We start from the raw sequence: 23,216 nt of genomic DNA, 5'->3' as shown, positions 1-23,216 counted from the left end.
AACCAGACACTTTGCATCACACTTATATATGTGTGACTGATGTCCTATGCAAGCCTAAACTATGTGCATTTTTCCTACTAGGCAGCCAACCCCACCATGGTTTGTTAGGTGTGGGGTGGTTGTTTTTATCAGTAGTTTGCACCTTAGCTGCCCCTTGCCTCTATTAGTGTAGGCCAGCTGCATCCTGCTATATGTTCATTTGTCATCAGACAGGGTTCTGGTAAGGCCATATCTTGTTGTGTGAGTTTTTTTAATGAACATGGTAAAAAAAAAAAAAACTACTTTGGAATTGCACTTTTTCTGCAATTTCATCGCACTTGGAATTTTTTTTCCTGTTTTCCAGTACACAATATGTTAAAACCAATGTAGTCATTCAAAAGTACAACTTGTCCCGCAAAAAAAAAAACAAGCCCTCACATGGCCATATTGACTAAAAAATAAAACAATTATGACTCTGAGAATAAGGAATAAGGGGAGCAAAAAAAACTAAAACGAAAAACAAAAATACCCCTGGTCGTGAAGGAGTTCTAATTATTATTTATTATTATAGCGCCATTTATTCCATGGCACTTTACATGCGAGGAGGGGTGTACATAATAAAAACAAGTACAATAATCTTAAACAATACAAGTCACGACTGGTACAGGAGAAGAGAGGACCCTGCCCGCGAGGGCTCATAGTCTACAAGGGATGGGTGAGGATACAGTAGGAGAGGGTAGAGCTGGTCGTGCAGCGGTTTAGTGGATCGGTGGTTACTGCAGGTTGTAGGCTTATCAGAAGAGTTAGGTCTTCAGGTTTCTTTTGAAGGTTTCCACAGTAGGCGAGAGTCTGATATGTTGGGCCTAGAGAGTTCTAGAGTAGGGGGGATGCACGGGAGAAAACTTGTATGCGGTTGTGAAGGGGTTAAAGATCTGTGATAGTCTGGGGCCCTGTTGAAGATTCTGCATTGGGGTCCACAAGCTAGGAGAAACTAGACACATACTCACAGCTAGGGGGAGCGCACGCCCACCCACAATAGGTGCGCCACCAGGAAGTGCGGCGTGCTCAAGCAGGAGGCACGCCAGCAGATGGGGAGGTGACTGCGTGACCGCGGAGATGAGTATGTCGACGCCTCTGCATAGGGGAAGGATGAGAGCCATTTGGGGATGCCGGCATTACGTTACATTCATGTCCTTTAAAAATCTAAATTTTTCATAAAAGTTCACATCCGTTAGCCCCGTTTATTAAAAATGATTAGTAATTTTGTGTTAGTTTTGTTTGGCCAATAGAATCACATTTAGAGTTTTTATTGAAAATAAAATAGCTCTTCAAAGAATTTACATTAATAAATTGCTAGAAACATAAGGTCAAAAGTGAATTTTGTAGATTAAAAAAATCCTTTTATTAGTGCAGACCCTTCATTTTACCGTGATGATGAGTATTTTTGGAGGCGTCTTGTGACCTTTTGCTACTGAAGCCGACGTCATGGAAGGAAATGAAGGAACAATGCATTACTTGTTGACATTTAAACGCTTTATAAAAAATTGATTAATACTCGTCCGTTCTGTAGTGTTCTCTTCAGCAAAAACAATAACTAGAATCATTTGGTGCATGTGATGAACAGTCTGTTCACTGACATTTGCCACTGTCTGTGTAAGCAGGGAGCATGGGATCCTTCTCGTACTAAATGTTACCAGAATGTCAACCACAGGCCTCAGTCAATAGTTATTAGGACGACCTTTCAGTTCATGTTTATAAACCCCATCCCTCAGGTCACACAATGAAGAAAATGTCCTCATCAAATATAATCACCTATTTTATTGTATTTGCATACTGATGGTAAATAAATTCATTCATTTCTATAGACGTACTCACTGTAAATATAGTATTGGGGATAAAAAGCACATGCAGATTATCACAAAATGTTTAACTTTTTACTGGTAGAAACAGGGAAACTATGCAGTGACGATTGAAAAGCGTAATGGGAAAGTTATCTTTGGGCCTGTGCACACTTTGCTAATTTGTCACAGATTTGAAGCCTGAAGGGCTTCCTGATGACAGCAAAGTGAATGAGAATCCTGAAGTCTCATATGCATGTTGCTTATTTTTGACCCTCAGATTTGGTGCAGATTTAATTCTGCAGCATGTCAATTCTAAGTGCTTTGCTGCAGATTTTACTCATACTAATGGATGGGGAAAAATCTGCACCAAAAACACATGTAAAAAACGCATCAAAAAATGTGATGAAACCTGCCCAAAACGCTCCTATTTTACACAGCGTTTTTCCTGCCTAGAGATGCAAAAACGGTGCAGAAATGTATGCACCAAATACTTAAAGGAGTTGTGCACTACTAGAACAAACCCATCGTGATGTAAATGTTTTGACCGGTAAAATAAAAAAGCTTATACTCACCTCCCATGCCAGCGCCATTCCAGTGGTGTTGGCAGTCATGGTCCCTGTGCTCCCATGCGGTTGTTGCGACACATGACCCTGGCACCCAATCAGCGCTGGCATCACTGTCCCTACCTTTTGTTGTTTTGAACATGATCAGCAAGACCGGGCTGCAGCTGCTCTCATGACTTCCTCTTCATGTAGAATTCGACGGAAGACGGGGACAGTGATGCCTGTGCTGATTAGGCGCTGGAGTCACATGTCCCAACAAAAGCATGACAGCCCCGGGAAGAGCAGCTGCTGACACCACAGGAACGGGAGGTGAGTATAAGCTTTTTTATTTTATCGGGGTCCAGCGTGGGGGTATGATAAGGAGTTGTCCAGGTAGTTAACAACTTCTTTAACCAACCTGTGCGCATACCATTTTATTCCCTTTGAGCAGGGTCAGCGGTATAACTGTTGTATGCTGTAGAAGACATCACCCACAAGTAATGGCAAAGGAGCGCACGAGTTTGCCGGTATCAGCGAAATGTGCTTACTCGTCTCTGTGGACAGGTGTTCCTTCCAATTACTATACGTGCGGTAGCTACATTGATTTTATTTTAGGAAAAAGAAAAAGGGAAAAAATGGTTATATAATGCCCAAAATCTGTGGTTTTAAACCACCAGCTCAGGCCAATTTCATCATATGTAAGATTAGTCTGGCTTCTCAGGAATCCATATATGCAAAAAAAAAATTGTCAAACAATCAAGGATTGGGAAAGGGCTTTATAAATAGCTTCAAATTTTAATCAGTGGAAATAACTTTTCCAGTGCTGCACCAGTGTTCTGGAATACACTACCCCAGGCAATCTGGTTAATTCCTAGTATCCACAGTTTCAAGCATGCCTTAAAAACACATTTCTTTAGACTAGTTTATCACTTTATGTTACGAATTTAACCAACTGTCCCCTGTTCTGCCTTACATGCACTCAGTCGCACTTTGTACCTGTACTTGTACAGACACTGGCTGGTAACTGGTTCATGCAGCATTATTTGAATGACCCTATTTATTATATTGATGGCTGCACCTTACACAACAAGCAATTAATTTTTTATCTTTTATGTTACCCCTATTTCCTCATAGATTGTAAGCTTGGTATGTGTTAAACTATGTAAAGTCTTATCTTGTTTGTATAAGAGCCCTCTAAATTGTAAGGTGCTGGGGAATATGTTGGCGCTATAGAAATAAAAATTATTATTATCATTAATAATAACTTCGGACTGAACTTGATTGGCATACTATATGTCTTTTTTCAACCATGCCAGCTATGTATCAGTATCCAGGGCTCAAAGTCTGTAGATGTCCTTGGACTAAACATTCTCTGCAGTGTCCAAATAACATTCACATAAAATGAACATAATAGTCCCACAATAATAATCAAGTAACGCTTCAATATAGTTCACAAATGGCCAAGTCATATAGAGTCCTATTAATGACAACAGTGACAACCTTTATACAATGCCACAATGTGAGTTGCTGTTGCAAGTGCAAAAGTAGCAGTCTATCAGGCCTTGGTGCTTAAAGAGGACAGATCCCCCTGTTAAAAGTTTCCAGTTTTTGCTCTTATTTTATTCCAACTGCCCCCCTAAATGTCACAGTTTTTTTTTTAATTCTGCCCTAAGGATCAAGAGATATTTTTAAATTCTGCCCTATGTATCAAGAGATATGGGCCTTTTTTATTTAGTTCCATTTTTTAATGGTCTTTACCAATGGGGCTTACAGCAGTGTGAGCAGCCTCTTCTTACCTCAGCACCCCTGGTATTTCCAGTATTAGATCAGATAGACAGGGTGGACAGCAGTGTGAGCAGCCTCTTCTTACCTCAGCACCACTGGTATCTCTAGTATTAGAACAGATAAACAGCGTGTACAGCAGTGTGAGCAGCCTCTTTTTACTTCAGCCTTCCTGGTATATCCAGTATTAGAGTAGATACACATGGTGGACAGCAACATTAGCAACCTCTTCTTATCTCAACACCCTTGGTATCTTCAGTATTAGATCAGATAGACAGGGTGGACAGTAGTGTGAGCAGCCTATTCTTTTCTCTGCATTCCTGGTATCTCCAGTATTAGAGTAGATAAACAAGATGGACAGCAGTGTGAGCAGCCTCTTTTTACCTCTTTTTATCCCATCACCCCTGGTATAACCAGTATTAGATTAGATGGACAGCAGTGTGAGCAGCCTCTTCCTTCCTCAACACCCCTGATATCTTCAATATTAGATCTGAATATTTACTGGAAGGACATCTTCCTACACAAGAAAGTATGGCACTACACATGCTCACAGACACCAGTTCTAACATCCTAGGACAGGCTTCTGTCACTATAAAATGACTGCGGACATTTTAATTTCAATAGATGTTGCCTAGACAAAATGATTGTGATTTGCTAATTAAAAAGATATTTATTAATTTATTTATAATGACATTTTGTTTAGTCATTTATTATCTGCTATTCCCAGAGAACCCCTTCAAAAGATTATACTCCAACTAACATCATTAAAACTGTCAGAGTAAACCCCCCTAACGATTCTCAGTATAGTGCCCTCACACAAATTTTGCTTGCGGAGTGCCTCCCTTCACACAGCCATAGAATTTCAAAAGAATCTAGTTGGTATCAGCCATCAATAAGAGGAGCTCACTACATATGTGTGATATTTATACTGCTGCCATGGAATCTTAATTATAACCTGTCACCTACTCAAAAAAAATTTAGCTAAAACCTTGGAAAAAAATCACTGAGCTCCCCTTATTCTGCCGCTCTTTTCCATGCTGTGTTGCGTCATGTTATTGCAGAGATATTCATATTTGTTTCTTCTTGAGCACAACTTGTGAAATCTCTACTTTCAGTCCAACTGGGAGTTTCTTCAGAGTCTTCTCTGGAGGCGTGTGCTTTCACCCCTCCCTCCTACATGTTGCCAATCACAGCTCAGCAGCTGATCTAGAAGTCTAGCAGTCTTAGACGCTGCCAAGCTATGATTAACAGTGTCTGGCATGGAGAGGTGAAAGCACGCTCCCCCAAAGAAGACTCTGAAGAATCATCCAGTTGGACTGCAAAGCAAAGATTTCACATATCGTCTTCGAGAAGGAACAAATATCTCTGCAATGAACCAACAGGGCAAAACAGAAAACAGTGATTCTCAGGCATTTTTACAAGGTATTTAACTGAATTTTTATGAGCAGGATTATGAGCAATTCTTAAAGAGGACCTGTCACCAAATTTTCCATGTTGGACTGGATACATGATGTAATGCTGGCTGCAGAGCACAATAAAACATTTAGTGTTTCTTCATTTCATCTCTCCAGAGATTTTAGCTATCAAATTATTTGACATCTAATAAGTTAGTAAAAGTTACGTTCAAGTGGGTGTTATCAGATAGCATCTCATACAGGGAGAAGTAGACGTTCTCAGTGAAACGTATCCCATAACACCCACCCACTTGGACATTACTGAAATTAACTCATTAGGTGTCAAATTCTTTAATTTCTAATATCTTCGCAATGGAGAGGACAAATTAAAAATAAAAGTTTAATTCCGCTCTATAACCTGTATTACATTGGGTGTCCAGCTCAACATTAAACATTTGGTGAAAGGTCTTCTTTAAGCAGCTAGATCCCCAAATGGCAGCTGCTAGCATTGATTTGCAAGAAATTTTCCAGCTTTGTCTGGAGGAGGCCACTCCTAACAATTCAGACAAGTATACTATCAACCAGAAATTGTAGTAATACAAATCCCAAATAATGAAAGAATGATTTTAATTTTGAAATTTAACCCCCCCAGAAAGTGCATTATAAATTTTATTGTTCTAACAATATTGAGACTGAGCCTAATTTTCATTGACACTGAGCACGCCTCACTTCCTGTCTCAGACTATTGGTTTCCTATTGTTTAATGGCAAAAAAAGGGAACAATGAAATAAAATTCCAGTGAGATTCTTCTTCAATGTTATGTATTCCACTTCTAGGAAACATCTGGATTTTAAGAGAACATTTAGACCATTAAGACTGCGAGGCTTCATAAGAGCAGAACATAATTATCAAATTGGTATTCAGACGAAAACCTCTGAGATTCCCGGCGGATCAGTGCTTTCTGTATTTCACTCAATTGTAATTTCTTTATACATTAGGGGGCTTTCCACCACCAGAATGTTTCCTCTCTCCTTCCCCAATAATTGTCATTCGCCTTAGCACTCATGTCCAGAATTTCTGTGTCTCTTCTGCAGGTTACAAAGAATATAAAGCTAAAATATTATTTTGGCCGTAGACATGCAAGAGCGGCCAAACAAATGTGCATGCCACTAATAATGAGAGTTATGATAGTCATACAGGTAAGATCAGCATCTAGATGTAATAAAGAGATGACAAATGTATATGTCACCATTCCTCCCATAGGCGAATTATAATGAGGGCAATCTGGGCTACCACTCGGTCCCGTAGCTCCAGGGGGATCATGGCCAGATTGCCCTCATTATGTTTTGTGCATCGCAGATTCGGGGCACATGTCCAAGCAGGCAAAGGTGGGACACTCCCCCAGGAGCAGTGCAGGGCCCCCTCTTCTTCAGCCGGGACTGCACTGCACCTTTAAACTTGTTTGTGTTCTGGCCCGGCCACATCACAGTTAGCAGTTGCGGCACTGTGTGCAACCGTGTCTTCTAAAATGACATCACAGTGCATCCTGCACTGTTGCTTCCCGCCAGAGAAGAGAGTACATAACTACGTGTGCGTGTGTGTAGGGAAGGTGACCTGACGGACGGACAGACTTGTCAGAATGGCGAAAAGAAGGTTTGCACAATTTAGACAGGTGTCAGTTACTACAGTGGGGAAACAGCTGAGAAAGTGTAGTGGACGTGCAGTACCTTGGGTTGACCAGTAGAGGGCAGGGAGGAGTGTGAGCAAAGGACTTGACATCAGCTTTGGGCTTAGGAAACCGTTGGTCATGGGGGGCGGAGTTACAGGGAACCGGGAATGATATAAATTTGACAGGAGGGTTCCAGAAAGTTCCAGTCCCCAGGGGGAGCTCCAGTGACAGGAGGACTGCGACAGTTTGTGCACTGAGGAAAACTAAACCAGGGGGACTGAGGTGAGAGAAAGTCAGGGGGGTGGTCCTGACACAAAAGTACCGCAGCATAGACGAAGCACCAAGGTAAAACATACCGTATTGGGAGAGACGACTGATCAGTAAAAGTACTGTTGGTTTACGGGCCTAAGGCGGCCACAGTGACGGATCTGACAGGAGCGTCGAAGAGTGAAGAGGGGACGGTGCGTATATGTACGCCCCCGGTGTAAAGTACGGTGTGTGTGAAGCGGCCCTGGAAACGGAGGGCCGATAAGTGAAGTGAATTGAAGTGCGGTGTACTTCGGAGGCCGTCAGGCGGACGGCAAGAGAATAAACTTGGACCTGTTGTACCCGACACTTGCCTCCATCGTGTCTCTGTTACGTCTCTGCGCGGTAAGAGAGGGACCACCCCCCAGTCCAGCCCACCGACCCTACACGTGGACAAGTTTACAAAAAACAGATATATATCCGAGGATCACCAATAACTAGCTAACAAATTTATCCCCTTAAAAATGAGCACGCATATAGCCCCCTAGATACAGTATGAGCCTTCATATCGTCTCCTAAATACAGTATGGGCACCACATATCTCCCTAGATACAGTATGAGCCCCTATATTACCTCCTATATACAGTATGAGCACGCACATACACACGTGGGTCAAAGTACCTGTCGAGAGGTGCAGAAGTCTCATTGACAGTTACAGGAATCGTTTGATTGCTGCGATTGCCTCAAAAGGTTGTGCAACAAGATATTAAGTTAAGGGTACCATCATTCTGTCCAGGCATATTTCATGAGTTTTATTTTTTTATATTCTGTGGAAACATGGTTGAAAAGCAATGTCTGACTTTCATTTGTTCCTTTTCATAGATTTTTTATTTATTATTACTTTTGTCAGATTCAAGTTATTTCTGTGACCATTGTGGGTTTTTCTGTCATTAAACGAGGGGTGCCAACAATTTTGACCACGTGTGTAGTTCCCTAGATACAGTATGATCCCCCATTTAGCCTCCTATATACAGTATGAGCCTTCACATAGCCTCCTATATACAGTATGAGCCATTTATTATATCAGTATTTGGAAGCTAAAAAATTATCCCTCCTCTCTTTATATACAATACTAGCCTTAACAGAGGGAGCAGCTGATTAGCCAACTAGAACTATTAGGCAGCAGTCTTTTCATGTATATCATACCACACCATTGTAAACATCAGGATATACTGTATACTCTGATATTGTGTGTTTTTTTGTTTATTTAGTTAATATAGGGGTTTTTCTTTTTGGCTTTAATCTAAATTAATGTAGGGGGCTAATGTGAGGGCTCATACTGTATGTAGGGGGCTGTGTGTGGTTTCATACTGTATGTAAGTGCTTTTATGTGGGTCATACGCTATATAGGAGGGTCAGAGGTGTATCTTGGTCTTCTGGCACTCGAGGCAAGAATTAATTTGCCCCCCACCTCCACCCACCACCAAACACATATGTGATTTGCGCACTTATAGTCACGTGCCGACGAGCTGCTCTTCCTAATTCTCTCAATGTTCAATGAAAAACTGAGAGAAGCTGGAAGAAAAGCTCATTGTCACGTGACCGTAAGTATGGAAAACGCTTGAGTGAGGTGGTCATGTGATAACTGCTGGAAGAAGCAAGCAGAGCTGAATCCTGGCAGTGAGTATATTACACACTGTAAGGATTAGCATGCTGCAGGGCTTCATTTTATAATTGAAGGGCTCGTCCAGGTTTGAGACAAAACATGCCCTGCACACTGTTAGGATATTGGTCTTGTAGTAAATTTTCCTTTCCTCCATCCAGGGTAACATTAGCAATATATCCCAGCTGGTGCTTGGGGACAGGGACAACATGGGCCTGTGTGATTTCAAATGCCAGGGCTGAATTGCTGGTCAGATGCTCCTTCATCAGCAGTCACTTTCAGGACAGGAGAGCTGTGCAGTTTATAATGAACGCTGTTACTGAATTGTGCAGGAGGAGAATATTTAATACTTTATGGAAGTGCCATAAAATCATGTCCCCAACAATATCTGTTAAAATCAAGATAAATCTGACGCATCACTGATCTGAACCTGACACAATAGCACAATTAACTTTGTTTCCTGTAACGCAACGCAAATCACAAAGCCCCCTAAGTCCCTAAGCTTCTAATGCTCCCAAAAGTGCCTCAGCCTCAGATACTCCCAAAAGAGCGAGCCACGGATATATCCTTCATTCTATCCCTTACAAGTAGGTCAGGCTCCTTCAGATCACCTGCCTCACGCCATGTCTAGTGGTAAAGGAGGGGCTGGGGTTTTTTGAAGGCAGCAGCGCCACTTGCCCTTTGATTAAAGCAAGAAGCAGTGAAGGTCTTAGAAAGGGCTCGCTCACACTTGCGAATAAATCGGACTAATGCAATCCGGTAAAAAAAATCGGATTACATTCTGACCAATATTATTCTATGGTTCTGTGCTCATCTGTGTTTTTTTTTCAGCTCCGATTGGATCGAGATCAGGCTGAGTTCACACGTGGTGTTTTTTCGCGTTTCCGCGGCGGTTTTAACCACACGATTTTGCAGTGAAAACGAGAAAAATAAGAATCCCATGCATTCATATGGGATTCCGCAATGCTGTGCTAATGCTGCGGTTTTTACCGCGGCGGAATCGCTTTGCGGTAAAAAACGCAGCATGCTCATTAATTTCGTGGAATCGCGGCGATCCCGCACCCATAGGAATGCATTGTTCTGCTTACTTTCCGCATGTCGCTGTGCCCACCATGCCAAAAGTAAGCAGAACATTTGCGGATGGTACCCACGGTCCGGAGGAGAGGAGACTGTCCTCCGGGCTTTGGGTACCATATCCCTGTAAAAAATAGAATTTAAAATAAAAAATATTGTTATTCTCACCTTCCGACGTCCCGCGCAGCCTTCCCGCCTCTCTCCACGCTCCCGTCCCAGTAAGCCTTTGCGAGCGATGACGTCCGTTCTCGCGGGATCGCGAAGTCTCGCGGTCATTCGCGCGACGTCATCGCGAATGACCGCGAGACATCGCAATCCCGTGAGAACAGACATCATCGCGGTAATTGTCGCAAAGGATTACTGGGACCGGGAGCGTGGAGAGAGGCGGGAAGGCTGCACGGGACGTCGGAAGGTGAGAATAACAATATTTTTTTTTTTTTATTATTTTTTACATTCTATCTTTTACTATTGATGCCGCAAAGGTGGCCTCAATAGTAAAAAGTTGGTCACACTCGTCAAACACTATGTTTGACGAGTGTGACCAACCTGTCAATCAGCTCTCCAAGCGATGCTCCAGATCGCTTGGAAAAAGCTAGCAATTCTGCAAGCTAATTACGCTTGCAAAATGCTAGTTTTTCCGCGGGAATTTAAAATGCGATTTTCCAGCGGAATGGAATTCCGGAATTCTCGCGGTAATTTCCGCTACGTGTGAACCCAGCCTCAGACTTTAAAAAAACAGCATGCTGCGATTGCATGCAAAATTCGGATGGGTGCAAGAAATAAAAAATTGGAATCTATACTGGCGATCAGAGCGGCATCTGATACATTATGTTATGGATACATTACAATTCTGTAAGAAAGAAGCCTGCAAATGGTCTTGTAAATGATTAATAGCTGCTGAGTAGAAAAACAGATTGCACGAGTGAGAAAAATGTTCCACTTTTTTTTAATGAAAATCAGACTTTTTTTTATACACTTGTGTGACCCCAGTCTTTACAGGGTAACGGCAAACTGGTGAATAACTTTGGAGTTATCACACTTATCATCAATACGACTAATACACCATAATGCAGATGATTTATCGCTCTCAATAACCAGGTAAATACCAAGTATAGGTGATGGATTTGAGTGAAAGCTTTGTCTGACGTTAGGATATGACCTCTATGTGCAGGGCTCTGTCAGAACTAAATAATCACTGTCATTTTATCAAACTTTACATAAATCAATAGTTGAAGCCAATATAAGAAACTAAGTAATATACAGTATATTGGCAAGTGTATTGGGAAACATGATAGCCATTGGCCCTGGTGTGTAAAATGCGGCTCTCCTGCCCCGGTGTGATTGGCTGGTGTTAAAAAGCTCCCTGATACCAGCGCGGTCCTGTAATAAGAGTCACAGGTGTAACAAGTCAGTTTATGACATTTCTTCCCTCCTAAATCTTCACCCATAACTTGTGATTGATCTTATTAAGAATAGGAATAGGAAGGAACCGCAGGAACTCAGCCACAGAGTGGAGACCATGTAGCATTCCAGAGGGGGGACTCAGAGTGCTGAGGAGCATAGGGCAGGATTTGTTTTTCAGGCTTTGGCCTAGGTCACTTAGTTGCATTGAATTGAAATTTTAATGCTTCAGCACAAGACATTTTGGACAATTGTACCTTCAAGCATCGTGAGACTAGTTTGGGGAGAGCCCTTTTCTGTCCCCATGACTGTGCGTAGAAATCGCAGGAATGTGGGATGTCGTCACGGACAGGAGGCAGATCAAGAGTTAACAGGTTTATTAACAACAAGTATACTTCGCGCAGGGAGTGTCAGGACACGGGGGGGTGTTAGGGAGAAGGGCAGAACTGGGAGTTTGAACAGGGAAGGGCAGGAACAAACAAAAGTTTGATAGGAAGAAAAAGGCCAAACTTATCAGTCTGTAGTCTTGTTGATTGCAGCATCTCGGTTCTCCAACGGTGGCACCGACAACAGCGCATGTGATGTCTCTGAGGTGTCTGTAGAGGACAGGGTTCCAATTCACAGAGCGGGCGAAGAGTCTTTGAAGGGTGCGGAGAGTTCCCGCACTCACGAACACCAAACACTGTGCTCAGTCCAGAATGAGGGACCGCCGGAACGAGGCTTCGCTCCGTGGTGTATACAGGTACCTGGCTAAGAGGCTCTGACCTAATCATCTGCTTCTCACTGCACCGCATGCACGTTACAGTCTCTGGTTTCAACTGTGAGTTACCTCCCGACGCGGAGGATAGCGGGGAGATTGCACTTTGTCGTCCACATAAAGTGGACCTAAACACAGGGGATCTGTCAAGTCGGCCTGAGCTCAAGGGATGCTCTGCTTTCACAGCAGACACTGCGAACGACTGACCACTTAGCTTTCCTGCCTGGACTCTCAGGCATAGCGCTTTTCAACACGGCCCCACCTACCGAAGTCACATGCAAGGGTCGGTCCTTGTCTGAAAATCTTCGCCCCTACAACATTGGTGACAGTCCCGGTAGTTCCGGAACCGGTGCGAGAAATGTATACCCGTTCTTGTTCTTCCTTTTACATGTGTCCAGTGCACAATATCTATAAAGACGTGGTTGGGGGAGATTGGGGTGTAAGAACTTACCTGACCTCAACCCCATCAAATACCTTTTGGTTGAACTCGAACAGATTGTGAGCCCAGTCCTTTCCTCCAACATCAGTATATGAACTCTCAAATGCTCTTCTGGATGAATGAGCCTATGACTATGACACACAAAAGTAGCAGAAGAAAAAAAAATATGCCTGAAGAAGACAGGATGCAGCCGAAACAAGTAGTGCTTTTTGAATAATAAGTTTACATTTTTATACAACTTTTAATCTGTTTGCACTCATTGGATCGATTTGCCTCTTTTCCTCACGTTGGGAGCGCCCTGTTTATTTTTATTTTATCTGGATCTGCTGGAACTCTTCATGAAGGAATCCACTTTAGGAGTTCAACTTTGCCAGGTGAGAACGTTTTATACTATTGGCTTTATATTTTTTTTTACTAACTACGCTCAGAATAGAGCTCCTCTTTCTCCTTTTTCTATTAAAAAAATTCCGCAAATTGATTTAAAAGTAGCAGAGGGCATGGGCATCCCTTTTTTCACTCAATTTTTGCTAGATTTCTGAAGCACTTGAATTAGTAAATCAGCCCCACAATATGTATAGAATGCAATCACTATATACAATCACTATATAATACTACATTTGATGTGATGATGTGTAATATAGTGCTATGCAGTAATTGGCTGTGACTTTCACAGAGTTTATGCATAATTAAGTGGCATCAAGAGGGTTCATAAAATTTATAAAGATTTATAACTATGAGTGCCTTGAATTTTTCCTTATAATCTATTATCCCTGCAGTATAATCTGATTTGTGTGATTTGGTATAATGACTAGTCAGATCTTCTGGACCTCAGATAGTCCACCCTATTTTCATGATAGATCCACTTTGAAGCAGTTGTCCAAAATAAGAAAAAAGAACTACCTTTTTTTTTTTAAAAAATAGTGCCACAGTTGTCCATAGATTGAGTCTGGTGCTGTAGCTCTGTCCCATTCTCTTGAATGCTATAACACTAAAAACACAATCCGTGGATGAAAACATTGCTCTTTGTGGGGTAGAAACAGATCTGTTTTTCTAGCCTTACAGCTTTAATCTTTAAGCCACGCTGTATTTATCCTCCATGGTTCAGCTCTGTTTCACCAGGGATTGTTTATGGGCTGCTGAAGTGACATCACATTGATGTAGTCGGCACAGGGAGCTGAGCTCAGTGATTGGTGGCAGCTCTGTTGACATGAAGTCGCTGCAGTCAAACAACAGGGAAAAGGGCAGCATCGGAGACACAGTTCTGGACTTGGGAAGGGTAAGTAAAATTTTACTTGTTTTTTCCAATTAAATTAGTTTTCTGGAAGGAGACAATTCCTTTAAGTCTGTTTTTTTTACAATGCAGCAATTCTTAAGCTGGAAGGCGCTCATGTTTCACCAAGTACCCCGGTTAAGCTGGAATTAATAATCGTGGATAAATAATTCAATGTTTCTCCTTCGACATCTTTACCGGTCAGTGTTTCCAAATGTCCTATTTTACTTACAATGCAACATAATTACCGGATCTGTGGGAACCCTGGTGAATACACAACGAGCGAGAAATATTACAAACTGCACTGTAACTTACGTCTCTTGCTCGAGGCTAACATTATAACCTGATTAGGACATTGCAGCGATGAAGTGTTTTCACTTAATCTTTTGGAAAAGACGTGAACTAGAATCTCGGCAAAAGCTGTTATTTATATTGATGTCATGTTGTTCAGCAACAGCTCATACGAAACTGCGATTCCTTGTGAAAATACATTACTACAGCATGAAGTGAAGCCAACGTGTTGTGTTTTTGCCCAAGATCACATTTCATTTTGTTTTTCCAACTAAATCTCTTTGTTTTCTTAGTGCACATAAAATCGCCTTATAAAGTAAGTAAAGTTCAAGCAGGAATCTAATAATCCCATCAAATAAATAGTAGCAGTGAATCCAATCCTCTTTTTCAAATTTGACAAATTAATTCAGGATTTCATTAGCACATATGTGGGAAGAAGGGCCCCCGCCGAGTGTCCGGGCCGGAACCAAGGGGACCGTCACCTGGGTTCCGGGGGAAACTGTTCCCGGGGTCAGAGTTCAGGGACGGACCGTTGAGATGGACAGATGGGCTGGGGAGGAGCCAGTATAAAAGGGGCAGGGAACGCTAGTCATGGTGAGTCAGCAGACCGGGACAGAAGCAGCAGGAGACCGTGGGAGCGACTGAGAGCCAAAGCGACTTACCAGAGCCAGGAGAGACGTTCACCTAGGACATCAGAGGGACAGCGCACAGACAACCGTCCGAGAGCCGCAGCCCCGCTTCAACCCACGGCCGCCTCACCCCAGCCCGCGGCTGTGGCCTGCCCGCGGTCGCTTGCGGCCTTTGCCGCCTCGCTCCAGCCCGCGGCTGCGGCCTACCCGTGGTCGCTCGCGGCCGTCGCCGCCTCTCTCCAGCCCGCGGCTGCGGCCTGTCTCCTGCCAGCCGCCATGCTCTCACCCGTGGCCGAGGCAAGGCCAGTGCCGTCGGCGGCCACCACTGTCCCGCTCCGGTCTGCGGCAAGGGCTGGGCCGTTGCTCGCCGCAGATTCCCCGTCCCAGCTGTTAGCTGCACAGGTGGCCTGCCAATCATCACCCCGCATCATTGCCGCTTGCCCCAGTCCGGGGGCTGCGGCGCACCCGTCCAAGGACTCCTCCGGGGCCTGTGGTGCCCCGGTGTCACCGGAGCGTTGGACCGCTCGAAGACTGCGTCAACTCTTCAGCAGTTGGGCCCAGCGGCTGCTATGCCGAAGAACCACCGTCCAGAACGCCGAGGAACGTCAGGATGGCTAAGTTGACTATATAGTTAAGCACCCGTAGTCGGCCATACCGCGGCCCTATAGTGACCGGCTTTCGCCGGATGTAGTGGTGTTCTACTCTGTTCGTGTTTGCTTGTATTGAGCCCCTGCGAGGGCAACTCTTGTTACCCCTTTGGTTGGTCAGGCTACGACTGAGGACAGTTACCTCTAAGCCTATAAACGTTATTACTAAAAGCACTAAACCATCTCACGCCTCGTCACTGCGTCCTGCGTACCTGCTAGTACCACATTTGGCGTAGTCGGCAGAATGCAGTCTCCGAGCGCAGATGGCGGTGTGCCCGACCGGAGTAGGGCTGCGGGTGCTGCCGATAATGGGGGGCCCCCGCTCCAGCACTCTCTGGGGGCTATGCTAAGTAACTTGCCCTGGTTTTCTGGCTCCAATACACTGCTGTGGAGCTGGACAGAGCGTATATGGGGTCTCTTCCACATGCATCCGATGACCCCCGATTTAGAGGCTGAGGAGGCACTCATGGTGCTAGATGGGGAAGCCCAAAAGTCAGTGATGTTGAGACCCCCAGGACACCGTAACACCTTTGTCAGGGTCTTGCAGATTCTGGAAGAAACCCACGGGGATTCAACAAACGTGGGAGAGTTGAGGACCTGGTTGTTCAGTCGGATGTAGGGGGAGGGAGAGACCATCACCCAGTATATGAACGCTCTCCAGGAGCTATACACAGCCATAGAGCGGAAGGGCAGAGTAGGGGTAGGGCCCATCGACATTACCCTGCATGACCTGATAGTGACTGGACTCCGGGACCCGATAATCAATCAGGCATTGCGGGAGAAGATCCCAGTGAACCCACGCATAGCTTTCTCTGAGGTGGGGAGTCAGGCCCGGGTACGAGAGCAGGAGCAGGGGATGAAGGTTCCCGTGGGGAAGGCCCGGAGCATGGAGGCATCCGTAAATGTTGTCAGAGAGCCTCAGTGGATTGAGGAAATGAGACAAGAGCTGAAGAGTATCTGGGGTGAGCTGGCCAAAGTGAAGAAGAGAACGGAGCCCGCGCCCGGCCGGCTTGGCTACAATCCCAGGCCCTGGGGGCCTCGCAATACCTGGGGTGGCCGGGCCTCACCGCCCCGGTGTTATGAGTGTGGAGAACTGGGCCACTTCGCATGAGAGTGTCCGAGATGTGGGAGATACCCACCCCGGCGGACATTACACTAGAGGGGTCCGTGTTATGAATGGGTCACCGAGGAGAAAAAAAAACAAAACAAGCTAAGTCACAGAAAACCAAAGAGGTTGATAACTATGCAGATTGCAGATCCCTGATCCTAACCACACAACTAGCAATAGCTGTGGAGCGTACCTACGATGGCCCTAGACACTTCGTCACAGCTGGAGGACTAAATAAGCCTGAAGCAAGAAAAGGGGAAAACTAACTGCCCCAGAGCAGACCCCAAAGGAAAGACAGCCCCCACACATGTATTGACGGTGAAACAAGATGAAAGCACAAACACAGGCAGGAAAATAGGCTGAGCAACCGATGGGGACCAAACTAACTAGAAAGGATAGGAAAGGAAAGACACTGTCTGCAATCTGCAAAAAACCCTACAAAAATAAAGTCCAACACGTCTGATAGCAAAATTAACCCTGGAGTCACTAGACTTCTCCCACTATATCAGCACTCTGAAATATTCTGAGACAGAGCAAAAAGAGGCCAATCTAATAAGGGACAAAAAACAAATTGGCAAATACAGATAAATAAGAGTGGAAATTTAGCGCAGCCCCAGCCGGGGCTGGCTGACCACACAAAAAACTGAATAGACCAACAAAATCAAGTGTGAACATTGCCAGAAAAACTTAGCTTTAGATGACTGGAACAGAGATGAAAACAAAGACCTGACAAGCCAGAAGGAATCACCAGCACCAGCGTCGGCTGTCTTAAATCCAGTCTGAGATTCCTGAGGTCCAATCGTCATCCTCATTATCAGGTGGCAGATGTCTACTGATTAAATCAGCCTCACTACCTCCAGTTACCACCAGAGGGAGCCTGGAAGGAGAACTCACAACTGGTGGACCGGAAAATGAACTCACAACAGTACCCCCCCTTGAGGAGGGGTCACCGAACCCTCATTCACGCCACCAGGCCAATCAGGATGGGCCCAGTGAAAGGCACGAACCAATCTATTGGCATGAATATCAGAGGCCGAGACCCAAGAATTATCCTCCTGGCCATAACCCTTCCATTTCACCAAATACTGCAGTCTCCGTCTAACCAAACGAGAATCCAAAATTTTCTCTACCTCATATTCCATATTGCCTTCAACCAACACAGGGTCAGGAGGTGCTGCCATAGGAAGCACTAGCTCAACAAACCTCTTCAACAGAGACTTGTGAAATACGTTATGGATCTTGAACGTAACTGGAAGAGCCAATCAAAAAGAAACAGGATTAAGAATCTCCAAAATCTTATAAGGTCCAATAAATCTTGGCTTAAAATTTTGGAGATGCAACCTTCATAGGAATATTCTTAGACGACAACCAAACCATATCACCCACTTTAAACCGGGGACCAATGGTCCTATGCCGGTTGGAAAATCGCTGGGTCTTTTCCTGAGAGAGTGACAACTTATCCACCACTTGGTCCCGTATCTGCTGCATTCTCTCAACCATAGTGTTCACACCTGGGCAAGACGAAGATTCCACTTGCCCTGAAGAGAATCGAGGATGAAACCCAAAATTACAGAAAAAGGGTGACATCAAAGTGGCAGAACTAGCTCTATTGTTCAGTGCAAATTCGGCCAAGGGCAAAAATGAGACCCAATCATCCTGATCAGCAGATATAAAACATCTTAAATAAGACTCCAAGGTATGGTTTGTTCTCTCAGTCTGTCCATTGGTCTGGGGATGAACCGCGGAGGAGAAGGATAACTGAATTCCCAGATTGGAACAAAAGGCTTTCCAGAATCTGGAAACAAACTGGACTCCTCTGACGGACACAATGTTCTCAGGAATCCCATGTAACCGATCCACCTGTTGTAAAAACAAGGGCACCAACTCAGCGGAAGATGGCAATTTTTGGGAGTGGTACAAGATGGACCATCTTCGAAAATCTATCACAAATCACCCAGATAACAGTCATTCTCTGAGAGACAGGAAGATCAGAAATAAAATCCATTGAGATATGGGTCCATGGCCTCTTGGGCACCAGCAGGGGCATCAGCAACCCACTAGAACGAGAACAGGCTTTAGACCGAGAACAAGTCCCACAGGACTGTACAAAATTCCTAACGTCACGAGATAAGGCAGGCCACCAAAAAGACCGACTCACCAAATCTCTGGTACCAAAAATACCTGGATGACCAGCCAATGCGGAGCAATGAATTTCAGACATCACTCTCTTTCTCCACTGGTCAGGAACATGCAATTTTCCCATAGGGCAATGCTCAGGTTTATCCTCCTGAAATTCCTCCAGGGCGCGTCTCAAATCGGGCGAAATGGCAGAAAGAACTACCCCCTCACCTAGGATGGTATTAGGCTCGGTCACATTAAGAGAATCGGCAAAGAAACTCCTAGAAAGGGAGTCTGCCTTAACATTCTTAGTGCCTGGAAGAAAAGAGACCACAAAATTAAAATGCGTGAAAAACAAGGCCCATCTAGCCTGCCTAGGATTCAAGCATTTGGCCGACTCCAGATAAATCAAATTTTTGTGATCGGTGAGGACCATAACTTGATGTCTAGCTCCCTCCAACCAATGTCAGAAGCATCTACCTCCACCTGAAATGGAAGTGAGACATCAGGTTGCCGTAAAACTGGAGCTGAAGTAAATCTCCGCTTAAGCTCCTGAAATGCTGAGACAGCCTCAGGAGACCAATTCAGCACATCAGCGCCCTTCTTGGTCAGATCAGTCAGTGGTTTGACAATACCAGAAAAATTACCAATAAATTTAAGATAGAAATTGGCAAAACCCAAAAGCTTCTGGAGGGCCTTCAAATAAGTAGGCTGAACCCAATCAAAAATGGCCTGTACCTTGGCCGGGTCTATTTCAATAGTCGATGGAGACAAGATAAATCCTAAAAATAAAATCCTCTGTACACCAAAGAGGCATTTCGATCCCTTAACAAACAGGGAATTCTCCATCAAAATCCGGAACACAGTCCGGACATGTTCCACATGAGAATCCCAATCACTAGAAAAGATCAAAATATCATCCAGATAGATGATCAAAAACTTATCCACAAAGTCACGGAAAATATCATTCATAAAGGACTGGAAGACAGAAGGGGCATTAGTGAGCCCAAAAGGCATCACCAGGTACTCAAAATGTCCCTCTGGAGTATTAAACGCCGTCTTCCATTAATCCCCGTGCTTGATGCGAATAAGATTATACACCCCACTGAGGTCAAGCTTAGTAAACCAGCAGGCACTCTTAACTCTGGAGAATAAATCAGACATCAGAAGTAACGAGTACTGATATTTAACAGTCATCTTGTTAAGGGAACGATAATCAATACACGGTCTTAATGAACCATCTTTCCTGGCCACAAAAAAAAAACAGCACCTAAAGGTGACGAGGATGGTCTAATATGACCCTTCTCCAACGACTCCTTAATATAGGACCGCATAGCATCATGTTCGGGTACTGATAAGTTGAAAAGCCGACCCTTGGGAAATTTACACCCAGGCATCAACTCAATTGCACAGTCATAACTCCTATGAGGAGGCAAAGACGCAGACTTACTCTCACTAAATACATCAGAAAAATCAGCTAGATAATCAGGAATATCATGAGACTGAGGAGAGGTGGAGAAAACAGGAACGTCCCTAAGAACACACTGACAACCCCAACTCACCACAGACCCAGACTTCCAATCCAAAACTGGATTATGAGTTTGCAACCAGGGAAAAACCAGTACAATAGTATCATGCAAATTATGCAGCACCAAAAATGTACAATTTTCTTGGTGGTCTGGGGCAACTCGCATTATCACCTGGGTCCAAAACTGAGGTTTATTCTCCGCCAAAGGAGTAGCATCCATACCCCTCAAATGAATAGGCGTCTGCAGAGGCGTCATGGAAAAACCACAACGTTTAGCTAAGTCCAAATCCATCAGATTCAACGCTGCTCCTGAATCCACGAAAGCCTTAGTAGAAAACGTGAATAAGGAGCAGATCATAGTAATTGCCAAAAGGAACTTAGGTTGTACACTGCCCACAGCAAATGTGTGTGCAAAACATTTCTCTCGTTTAGGGCAAACAGAAATAGTATGAGAGGCGTCTCTACAGAAAAAACCCAGCTTATTACGCCTTCTAAACTCCTGACTTTGCGCCCTAGACAAAACCCCATCACATTGCATAGGTTCAGACGTTTGTTCAAAAGGTGGCAGCGCCTCCAGTGTAGTCTTACGTTCACGTAAACGCCGATCAACTTGAATGGCTAATGACATAGAATCATCCAGACCAGAGGGAACAGGAAATCCCACCATAACATCTTTTACGGTCTCTGATAAACCCTTCCGAAAGAGAGCTGCCAATGCACTATCATTCCATGTAGTAAGGACCGCCCACTTTCGGAATTTTTGATATAACTCTGCAGAATCCTGACCCGGGTTTATTGCCAAGAGGGTTCTCTCAGCTTGATCAACAGCATTAGGTTCATCATAGAACAACCCCAAGGCCTGAAAAAATGCATCCACATTAGTCAGAACAGGATTTTCAGGTGTCAGAGAAAAAGCCCAATCCTGGGGATCGCCGCGCAGCAAGGAGATGACAATTTTAACCTGCTGTGCAGAGCTCCCCGATGAGTTAGGCTTCAAGGCAAGAAATAATTTACAATTATTCTTAAAATTCAGAAATTTAGACCAATCCCCAGAAAACACATCAGGAGTAGGGATCTTAGGTTCAGTAGCATGTGACAGAATGAGGTAGGTGGAAATTCCCCGTACTTCAGCAGCAAGTTGCCCCACACGATCAGACAATTGCTTATTCTCCATTAGGGAAAAAAATCCTCCTACGGCCCCAGAAAAAAAAGAGGATTCTGACACTTTTTTTTTTAACAACTTTTTCCTGCTTTTGAGTACCCTAGAATCTGCGGTATGGCTGGTGATTCTGTTATGAATGGGTCACCGAGGAGAAAAAAAACAAAACAAGCTAAGTCACAGAAAACCAGAGAGGTTGGTAACTATGCAGATTGTAGATCCCTGATCCTTACCACACAACTAGCAGCATGTTATGAATGGGTCACCGAGGAGGAAAAAAACAACAAGCTAAGTCTCAGAAAACCAGAGAGGTTGGTAACTATGCAGATTGCAGATCCCTGATCTTAACCACACAACTAGCAGCAGTCGTGGAGCGTTCCTACGATGGTCCTAGACGCCTCGTCACAACCGGAGAGCTACATAAGCCTAAAGCAGGAAAAGAGGAAAACTAACTGCCCCAGAGCAGACCCCAAAGGAAAGACAGCCCCCCACATGTATTGACGGTGAAACAAGATGAAAATGTCATGATCTCAGTGCGGGTTTGACTCGCACACGTGGGGTTAATGTTTGGAACCAGTGCTGATGACTGGCATTTCTGGGGTTAAAGGTTGTGATCCCGATGCAGGCTTGCCTGCACACCTGGGGCTATGATTGTGGCCTCTCCCTGGTTCTGGGGGAGGCTTCTTATAGCCTCAGGACGCTCCCATCCCTGTCAGTTATACTCTTGCCCTTGGCATTTGTGTGGTGACCCCTGAGTGTGTTTGTGCTGTGTTCTGGTTACTTGATTCTCTGTGTATGACTCGGTCTGTTCTCTGGATATCGCTTTGGATTCTGCCTGGTACCTCCTATGTCTGTTTGGTTTTGATCTCTGCTTGGCCCTGATTACCCGCTCTGTCTCATCCCTGGTACTGTACTGTGAACCTGTGTATGACCTTTTGCTTTGTCTGACCTCCCGTCTGTTTATTCCTCCTGTACCTCATTTAGCACTGCTTCTGTACTCAGGACACGCGCACTGGCTCTATGAGCAAGTGTAGTGCGGTGTCTCTGACATTATAACTGACCCTTTCAGTTTTTTTTTTTTTCTGAAGAAAAAAAAAAAAAAAAGTGTGTGTTATCCTCATGGATCCCATACAAGCCTTGGCTGATCAGGTCAAGCACCTGACCCAAATGTTCCATAAGCTCAATGTGGAACAACGCACGATGGCCCATACCCAGCAACAGTTGGTGGTTACTGTGCAGGTGGCTGTCGATGCAGGGGCTTCTGGTTCTGGGGGTAGGGATGTGTCATTAGCGTCCCCCGAATCTCCGGTCAAATTACCAGACCTTTTCTCAGGGGATAAAAAGGAGTTCAGGTCTTTCAGAGAAAGATGCAAGCTTTTTTTTTCTCTAAGGCCCCGCTCCTCCGGGGATGAGTTCCAGAGGGTGGGGGTCATTATTTCCCTACTTCGGGGGGCTCCGCAAGCATGGGCTTTCTCTCTGTCTTCCTCTGCTCCTGAACGTATGTCAGTGAACGCATTCTTTGAGGCCCTCGGGCACATTTATGATGAACCTGACCGAGTGCGATTGGCAGAGGACATGGTGATGAGTGTTTGTCAGGGGAAACACACAGCTGAGTGGTTTTGTTCTGAGTTCCGCCGCTGGGCGGCAGAGGTCTCTTGGAGCGACGCCGCACTCCGAGG

The sequence above is a fragment of the Dendrobates tinctorius genome, unplaced genomic scaffold (assembly GCF_039654945.1).
Source record: "Dendrobates tinctorius isolate UK_male_01 unplaced genomic scaffold, ASM3965494v1 ptg000070l, whole genome shotgun sequence".
NCBI classification, from domain to species: domain Eukaryota; kingdom Metazoa; phylum Chordata; class Amphibia; order Anura; family Dendrobatidae; genus Dendrobates; species Dendrobates tinctorius.
This window is presented reverse-complemented; position numbering follows the sequence as displayed.